Here is a 9,953-nt window from a genome sequence, read left to right on the forward strand (position 1 = left end):
CCATCAGTGGATGAATGGACAAAGAAGATGTGGTATATATGTACAAAGGAATATTATTCATCCTTTAAAAAAGAAGGAAAGGAACGTCTTCCATTTGTGGCAACATGGGTGAACCTGGAGTACATTATGCTCAGTGAAATAAGCAAGACAAAGACAAATACAATACAATTTCATTCAAGTCTAAAATAGTCAATCTCATAGAAACAGAGTAGAACGGTGGTTACCAGGGGTTGTGGAAAGGGGGAAATGAAGAGATGTTGATCAAGGGGTACAAAGTTTCAGTTATGCAGGTGACTAAGTTCTGGAGATCTGATGCACGGTCATGTGATGACGACTAGCAAAACTCTATTGTGTGCTTGAAATTGGCTTAGGGTGTAGATTTTAAGTGTTCTCACCACACAAATGCAAAACAGTAGCTATGTGAGGCGATGGATGTGTTAATTAGCTTGATTATGCTGATTATTTCACAATGTATACGTATATTGAAATATCAAGTTGTACATTTTAAATCTAAACGATTTTTATTTGTCAGTTATACCTTAATAGAGCTGGAAAAATGTATTTCATCTAATTACACCAAGCATTTTGAAAGTTATTCTATTTCTAAATTTAAGTACTCTCATTTTTAATATATGTATTTACAGGTTTATTTCTGAGGAAGGTATCATTATCCTCTTCCTTTAGAAAAGACAAGGTTCTAGTTACACTTTACCTGAATTATGAGTACTCATATATATAAATATGTGTGTGTGCACATCTGTATGTCTGTGAGCACCTGTGTGCGTGCATAAGTGGGAGTGTGTGTGTATTGTGTGCAAGTGTGTGTTTGCATAATTTTCCTTTACTTATCATTTTTTCCTCACTATTGCATTTCACTTTCTCCATTATGAGTTCATTGTTCTCCTAACTCAATTTCATCACTTAGTATTCCTTTCACTGAGTGTGTAAATAGTAAAATATCTAAGAACTTTCAGCTCTGGAAATGCCTTCTTTCACTTTTGTTCTCTTTATCAGGTTACTTGGAAACATTTTCTCATTTCAAATAAAGTGTAGGGTTCAACTTCCAGTTGAGGAAAATCCACCTGATGGTCAAGGATCCATCCCCCTAAAGCTCTTCTTTTCTCTCATGAAGAAGTGGTCTCATGTGGTGGGTGTAACATGTGAGATTCAGGTCAGAGTCTCCTCCTGTTTAGGGATCTGTCCCTGCTGACCATTTCATCTTTATCCCTTAAAAATAATTTGGATCAGGATAAAATTCTTCACAAACAATTAATTGCTGGAAGGTATTTCTACAATCTCTTTTGGCATCTATTTTGTCTAAGAGGATGTCTGCTCCCAAAGAGATTTTGATTCTATTGACAATTTGAATTTTCTCTAGGAAGTAATTTTAGGACTTCTATAGGGCCCAAGGGCAGTCCCTCCTCAATTTTTTTTGAGTTGAAATTCACATAAAATAAAACTTACCGTCTAAAGTGTACAATTCAGTGTATGATACGTATTTTTTTAAATTTGCCCTCCATTTTCTTCATTTACAATGAAGGGTCAAAACACAAATGTCATTTTTAATTACATGCTTCCTAATGTTTAGTCATTCCTCTTCTCTGTAAAAAGTTCAATTGTTTATCTCTTGAGCTGTTGCTAGACGTCATTTCCCTTCTTTCCTCTGACACTTACAATAAATATGACATCAGTCTTCCGCATTTTATTCTCCAAGTATCTTAAATTTCCTTTTCTGGTCTCTCTACTCTGAAATCTGGAAAATTCCCTCCTTAGTGTGTTCCAGTTTCATACTAGGTCCTTCGGCTGTCTTGTCCTTGAGGGGATGAGTGTTTTTAGTGTCTTAATTTTGCTGTAATTTTCATCACAAAGTTTGTAATTCAATTCAGTAGTTGCCTATTCTATGAAAACAATCCATAAACTTGAATCAAAAATTCCATTTCTCCATTTATTTTTAAGATATTTAAACATGTTTAATTTAAGATTACTCTCCTATTTTCCTGTTGACCCTATTCCTTGCATATGATATCCCTGTTAATCAGTAGCTCGTTGTTCATAGCACATTCGTCATGATTAGGATGACTCTCGACTGTCCATTCTTGTTAGAAGGCTCTGCTCCCACACACTTTGTCTGCCAGAGATGGTTTTCCCCAGGGCTGTCCCAGGAGTCAGGCTGACAAGGGGGAACTGTTACAGCCATTCCTGCCCCATGGCATCCAGGCTCTCAAACTTAGCATCTGCTCAGGGTTGTGCCCTCAGGGATGTTCCACTGGGAACCTCACGTTCACATGCGGGGAGGCACCCATAGCTGATGATACTGTATTCAATCTATTTCAGGATAGACAGGAGGGGTTGCTGAGTACTGACCACGGGCTCAGGGCAGTGGGCAGGTATTCCAGAGCCCACCTAGAAACACCTTCACCTGCAGCCCTGAACTTTCCCTTCTTGTAAGTATGGGGATCACCCTCTGTGTCCACACAGGTGATCTCCTCACTAGAACCCCTTGATGGTCCCAGGCACCAGTGGCCACTCTCCTTTGTTCTCTATTCTTTCCTGTGGTTCCATCACCATTATGGGAACTTTCATGTCTCTTTTTCTGCATGTGTCTGTGGCTATATATTTCAGAATATTGTAAGTAGGATTTCTCAGTGTTAGGAGCAGATGAGAGTTCTTGGCTGGGCACATCAACTATCCACTTGACTGTGGAGTCTGATCCCATGATCTCTTCCTGTCCTAACCCACTCATGTCTTAATCTTGCCTGGACAGTGATTGATCACTCCCATGAACTCATCACCACTGACCACCCAAATCACTCTGAGGAGTGGGGTTCACGACAGTGTGCTGCAGATGAGGAAAGTGAGGTTCAGAGATTGAGCATTAATTCTCAAGGTCACATGGGTAGTGGATGATGGAGGAATATTTATATAAGAAACAGATTTGCCCACAAATTCAGAGCACTAACCCACTCACAGGCTCATAAAGCTGAAGAAACGACTGCAGGATCAGGAGGGGAGCTCTGCACAAGAAAACCAGGGGTGCCAAGGGGGCAGTAATGACTCAGAGGTTTCTTCCCAGAGACAGCTGGGGGTGGATGCTGTTGAAAGAAAAAAAGAGAAGTCTGTAAAGGGGGCTGTGATAGAAAGAAACCCCACACTCTGGAACTAGGAGAAGAGTGATGTTTCCTTCCCTTATTTCCCTGTATTTCTCCTTTGTACTCATTGTCACAATGACCTCGACCTGAAAATTGAGCGTGTGTCTCTGCTGATCTGAGCTCTGCAGTGCACCAGGAACCTGCATCTTCCCCGCGGCATCTCCAGGGCCAGGATGACCACTGTCCGTGGTGAGGACACAATAGCAATGTTCTGATGGATGGGCTGAGGATGAAGGAGGCCCCATGGGGTCAGCTCTGAGAGGGAAGGACATGCCCGAGGTCTCCCTCATCTGGAAGAGGCATCACAGGAAGACACCACATCTACTTGCTGCTAAAACTTGGCCCTTGGTGACATGAGTCCAGATCAGGCAGACAGTGGCTGGAGGTGAGAGGAGAACTCGTTTTTGTCTGAAATGTTTCCAGAGAACCCAGTCCATGCCTCTGCCCCAGCCCTGCTAAAACAAGAGCTAGGCTCTGGGAGAGGACAGTTCCCCTTCCTGTGTGGCTGCTGCAATGACTGTGACTGGAAGGACCAGCCTCCTAGTGCCACACCCTGTGCATCTCTCAGTCCTTCTGAGCACTGTGGTCTCCTCCATCTGCACAACTTGGACCAGAGGTGGGAGACGTCATGATCCCCACTCTCACGGCCCTGCTCTACCTTGGTGAGATTTGAGGAGGGAGAGGGGAAGCCCTGGTCTGGGAGGGAACCCACCCCACAGCCAGGCCCTGGTCTGTCAGGAGACCCCAGGATTCAGGAGGCTCACGGTGAGAAGAGGTTCTTCTCATGCTTCAGGGGCAAATCTCTCACAGGGAACTCTCTTCCAGGGCTGAGTGTGGGCCCAAGGGCCCCAGAGAAGGCAGGAGAGTCTATCTGCAGGTGTCCCAGGTCCCACTTCCTCAAAGGGGACAAGAGGTCACCCCGAGCAGTTGGAGACTGAGAACAGCATGTTTGGGCTGAATGTGGGAGACTTCTGGGAAGTTCTGGAGCTGAACTGGGAAACTGGGGCAAGGGTGGCAATATATTGTGACCCAGACTCTGATTTCCTTCCAGGGACCCTCCCCAAACCCACTGTCTGGGCTGAGCCAGGCTCTGTGATCCCCTGGGGGAGGACCATGACCATCTGGTGTCAGGGGATTCTGGAGGCCCAGTAGTACTGTCTGGATAAAGAGAGAAGCTCATCACCCTGGGACCGACAGAAACCATGGGAGCCCAGGCACGAGGCCAAGTTCTCCATCCCATACATGACAGAGCAACATGCAGGGCGATATCGCTGTTACTATATGAGCCATATTGGCTTCTCAACACTCAGTGACCCCTAGAGCTGGTGGTGACAGGTAAGAGGACACTCAGGGGTCCCAGTCTCAGACTCTGTCCTCAGGAAGGGAGTCTGCTCTCATGAGTGTCTCCCTTCTCACAACCCAGCCCTGGAAGATATGAGGGAGGTGTGAGCCCCATTTTGCATGCTGCTTCCTCCTCTCCTAGGAGCATACAGCAAACCCTCCCTCTCAGCCCTGCCAAGCCCTGTGGTGACAACAGGTGAGAACGTGGCCCTACAGTGTGGCTCATGGCTGGGATTTGACAGGTTCATTCTGACTAAGGAAGGAGAACACCAGCCCTCCTGGACCCTGGACTCACAGCTAAACCTCAATGGGTATTTCCAGGCTCTGTTCCCTGTGGACCCCATGACCCATAGTCAAAATTGGACATTCAGGTGCTATGGCTGTTACAGGAACAAACCCCAGGTGTGGTCAGACCCCAGTGAGCCCCTGGAGCTCCTGGTCCCAGGTGAGGAAGTCCTTTCCTGGCCCCAACCATGTTTTGAGACATCAGACTGATTATTTGTGTCTTTATTCTCAGGAAATTGCCTTGTGAGAGGTGGTATGAGGGAAGCACGGGGATCCAGGGCCAGAGACACAGAGGGTGAGAGACAGTGAGACCTGGGGTCCAGGATGTACAAGGGGGTTTATGGGAGGAATCAGCCACTGCAATTCACAGGTGGTCTTTCTCCTAGGTGTGTCTGGGAATCCCTCCCTTCTGACTTAGTAGGGCTCTGTTGTGGCCTCTGGACAGAACCTGACCCTCCAGTGTCTCTCTGACGTTGGAAAGGTCAGATTTGCTCTGTAAAAGGAGGGGCTACATGGTCTCCCACTGTGCCTGGGTCTGCATCCCCAAGGAGGTATCTCTCAAGTTGACTTTCCACTGGTCCCTGTGAGACTCTCCCACAGGGCCAGTACAGATGCTATGGTGAACACAACCTCTCCTCCAAGTGGTCAGCCCCAAGTGACCCCCCCGGACCTCCTGGTGGAAGATCAAGAGACAGCGGGTCAGTCAGGGACTCCAGAAGTGCACAGGCCCTGTAGGGGAGCCCCAGGTGGTGATGTCAGGAAGAAGCGTGTGTGGTCTCCAGAGAGGAAGAGAGACAGAGAGACAGGGAATTGATGGGAGGAGACTCAGAGAAAACAAGACAGACAGAGATGAGGGTCCTCAGAGAGAGAGGCCTGGGGACTCTCAGTTCAGAACAAGGTGGGTGGGCAGCCCCTCACCCACTCTTCCGCTCTCTAGGACAGCTCCCTGACATACCCTCCCTCTTGTGAGGCCGGGCCCCACAGTGACCTCAGAAGAAAACATGACCCTGGTGTGTCAGTCACGGAGCTTGAGGGGCACTTTCTTTCTATCCAAGGAGGGATCATCTGATCCCCCCCTGCGTCTTAGATCAAATACCAACCTCAGCAGTACCAGGCACAATTCTCCATGAGTCTTGTGACGTCAGCCCACAGGGGGACCTACAGGTGTTATAGCTCATGCAGCACTTCCCCCTACCTGTTGTCACACCCACATGACTCCCTGGAGCTCTTGGTCTCAGGTGAGGGGCCCCTGTCCCTATCCTTTCTGAGCTCAGTCAGCTCAGGGCTCTGTCCTCAGGAAATCTGAGACAGTAATAAATGAGGGGCACAGGGGAATCTCCAGAGAAGGGGATGTTCAGGAGCCCCTGACTCCAACCTCCAAACCATGAACTCTGTTGCCTCAGCTGTTCAGTAAGGGGGGCTCTCAGCTGTAGGGGAAAAATTACGCATTCTTATATCTAAGACTGAGCAGAGGATGCACAACACTCATTATTTCTGTGTTGGGAGACCTAATCCATATTTCAACCTAATCGTTAGCTCTTGGGACACAGCCATACTCTTCCAAAGCGACTCAGATGCAGGTTCTGAATTCAAAGAACAGGGACGCTGAGGGAATTCCACCGAGGAGACCAGAGGGAACCTGGTGAAAGGAAAGACGGGTTCATTAAGGGATTATATAAAAGTTCAGATATGAGAAGTGGGGAATATGAGAGCAAAGAACCCAGGAAAAAGGTTTGTATCTACCCAACTCTTCATTCACTCCTTCATTTTATGATTCTCAGAAGTAGCTGATGCCATCAGTTCATCACGAAACAAGTCAGACCCCAAGAGTGGTGAGTAGGAGAAATTCTCAGTTCCGGAACTGCTAAGGAGTCAATAGGAGGCGGGTGCCCTGGGTGGACATCCAGGGATCCTGGGGTGATTTTGGTCTGCTCTGACCTCTGTGACCTCTTTGTCTACAATTCCTAGCCTCACACCCCCAAGACTACACAGTGGAGAATCTCATCCGGACGGGCATGGCTGGTTTGATCCTGGTGGTCCTTGGGATTCTGCTATTTCAGCCTTGGCACAGACAGACAAGGACCCAAGATGCAGCCAGAGGTAAACACAAGAGAGAACAATGCACTGTTCAGAAGGGCAGAACCTTGGAAATGCATCTTACATGTCGAGGAGTTTCTCGGAGAAAATCTGCAGCATATGTTGGTTGAACTGTCTTTGAGGATCTCGATGGAGTAAATGTGGTTTGGGTACAGGAAAATGTCTAGGTGTTCCCAGTCTGGCAGTTCCTTGACTGCCCTCCCGTCTTTTCTCACTACTGAAACATGGGGTACGTCTCTCACCTTTATCCACCTTCATGTTCTGGTCCACTGTCTTGTAACACATTTTTCTTTATTTTTAAATTCCGCATTCACTGACGTGTGCTCTTGACCTGCATCTCTTCAGCCCAGAAACAGAATACTGTTTAAATACCTGAATAAATGGGTGAATATCAAGTCCTGTTTGAAACAGATAAAAACAAACCCATTTACTAAAATCCCCTCTAGACCTGTCAAACCCTTCTCTTTCTATCAGATGATACCTGGTATAGTTTCTTTAGGAATACCACCAGTTTGAATGAATGTACTGGTGTTTGAAGAGACAGCTTGGTGGTGAGCTGGTAAACCAGCTTTATTAAAAAGTCATTTTCCCAAAAGCACTTATTTGCGGCACTTGTCTATTTCTTTGGTGTAAATACTCACTTCATGGCCAACTTTAAGATGCCAGTGTGAATGTACTGAATTCAGAGTTGGGGAGTAACAAATAGAATTGTCTTTCTCAGGTGAGTAGGAGCCAGAGGCGGCTCGCCTCACCAATAGCCCCATGTGGACAGTTGTTTCCTTCTATATTAAATGTCATTATAGCATTGTTTCCTATTCTATTTATGGCAGTTTCAATGAAATTATGATGTCACCACCCTAGCACATTCATTTAAACACAAAAGAGAAAGCAATGGCAATATCAATTGTGGGAGAAAATATTGAGTCTTAGAATAGCAATACTTTATGGGTAGGAGTACAAATTGCCTCAGCCAGCTTTTACAGTAGATAGTAATTATTATTCAAAGAAAGAGACACTCATCTCTGACCTATAAGTATATTCCCTAGAGGAAAATGTGTGCATGTGCATAATGATACATTCATGAGACTATCGACAGGATGTTGTTCATATCCGACAAAATGCACAGAAATAAATCTCACAACAAATGACTAGTTTGGTATATATACGCAGTGGAAATTTATACGTTAGTAAAATTCACAAAGTAAAACTACTACAGTAATACAGATCCTTTTTTAACCATAATAGTGAACGAATGGAAAAAATTATGGGGAGTGTAGAAGTGTGTGGGTTACTGAATTACGTGAAGTTCAAAGGAGAAATATTTATTATTTATGGAGGCATAATTAAGTTTAATCTTTTAAATAAACAAAGAAAAATTCCATGCAATCCCAGTGATTGTTACATACAAGGTGAAGTGGGAAGGTTTGGTCAAGATGGAAACCACAGTGCTGTGAGAACACCGGTAATATTCTTCTTGACTTTCATTTCGTGAACTTATGTCAACTCATCATTATTGGTAGATAGTGCATTTCTGCTATAACCTATCATCATTGCCCATGCAATTTAGTGAGGTGGGGTTGAAGTAGGGTGGTGAAATCCACATCCTACACTAGTGACTAATTTCCAACAAAGTGGCTGTTAATCAGTTATAGCAAACACCTCATGTATTGGCCTTGTGTTTTCCACAAAACGTGACCTCCACCTACCTGATTAGCCTCACCAGAGTCCAATCAGACAATGAGCTTCTGCCTGGGTGAGAAACTGGGCCTCTGAAGAAACACTTTGTCCAATACCAGATGGTATGCAATTCAGAATTTAAACTGGCTCCATGTGAATTTCTGAAGATATCATGAACCAAGAAGCTAAATTCAGATGGAGGCCACCAACATGGGTGTGATAGTTAATTCAGAGATGGGGTTCAGATCCATTATGCAGTAGTGTGAGGATCACAGAAAGACTTGGTTACAGACGGAACCATATTCAGGATGCCTGGGCTCTGCTTGGTCCTCAGTGAGGGGAATAGAGAGCTCATGGGGGAGAATTCCTGTGGAATTCCTATGTGAGACCTTCTTGTATGCCACGTTCTGTGCCTCTGTTCTCTCTCACTCCATTATCCCCTCATCTGACCCAAACTATGCAGGATTTGTCCTGGACTTGACCGCCTGGAATGGAAGGCAGGTGGACTGCACGGAAGTTAGCCCAGCTCAGATCCAAGGACACTGGAGACTGTGTGGTACTCAGCAGCCTTGATCCCTCTTAACTTGGGACCTTTACCTATTCCACTTCTTCTCTATGGAATTCTTAACACTCTTGTCTACTTCCACTAAGACTGCTTCACATCTGTCAGCTCTATCCTCTAACTTCACCTTCACAGGGTTAATCTTCCGTGATGCCCAGACTAGTTATGATCCTCTATTATCTAATCTCCAATCTCCAAAGATTTATTCTACATAACACACGTCACAGTGTATAATTAAATATAGTTTGTAACTATTTACATAATATCCATCACATCCCCATAACTAGCAGGGATCAGAGAACAGGATCCATGTCAGTTATGCACATACTTCAGTCTTCTTTGTCAGCACATTGTGTGAAATATGGTTGATATTTGCATAGAATGGGTGGATGAATGGATTGATTGTCAACAGAAAAGAGATAAGACAGGAATGTTTATTTCACACAGTAACACACGCACGGGCACACACACACACACACACACACACACACACACACTCTCAATCTACTGTAAATTAAGCCGACAATCTCCCCTGATGACTTCCCCTTGAGTTGGAGTAAATTGACCAACTACCTGTTCCATGGTCCCAAAACCATCCTCATTATTCTTCTTCACATTGATGCAGCATAACAGAGAGACAACAAACTGAAAACAGCCAATCAAATACCAAAACAAAATCATAGAGCTAGAACCAGTTGTATACTTTGTGAGGTCCAGCGAAAAATGAAAATACAGGGCCCCATGTTTAAATTTAAATATAGCAAAAGCAGAACATTAACCCAGTCTGGAGCCCTGTCTGGTTGTCCAGCTCATCACCCGTGAATCTGGCCCTGCATGGAGCA

General features: G+C 45.2%; 1 pseudogene; it reads left to right on the forward strand.

Moving 5' to 3' along the window:
* The first annotated feature begins 3,777 nt into the window (after positions 1 to 3,777).
* Positions 3,778 to 7,470, forward strand: LOC100054370 (leukocyte immunoglobulin-like receptor subfamily A member 5; annotated as a pseudogene).
* Positions 7,471 to 9,953: the final 2,483 nt, after the last annotated feature.

This window comes from Equus caballus, chromosome 10 (assembly GCF_041296265.1).
Source record: "Equus caballus isolate H_3958 breed thoroughbred chromosome 10, TB-T2T, whole genome shotgun sequence".
Classification (NCBI taxonomy): domain Eukaryota; kingdom Metazoa; phylum Chordata; class Mammalia; order Perissodactyla; family Equidae; genus Equus; species Equus caballus.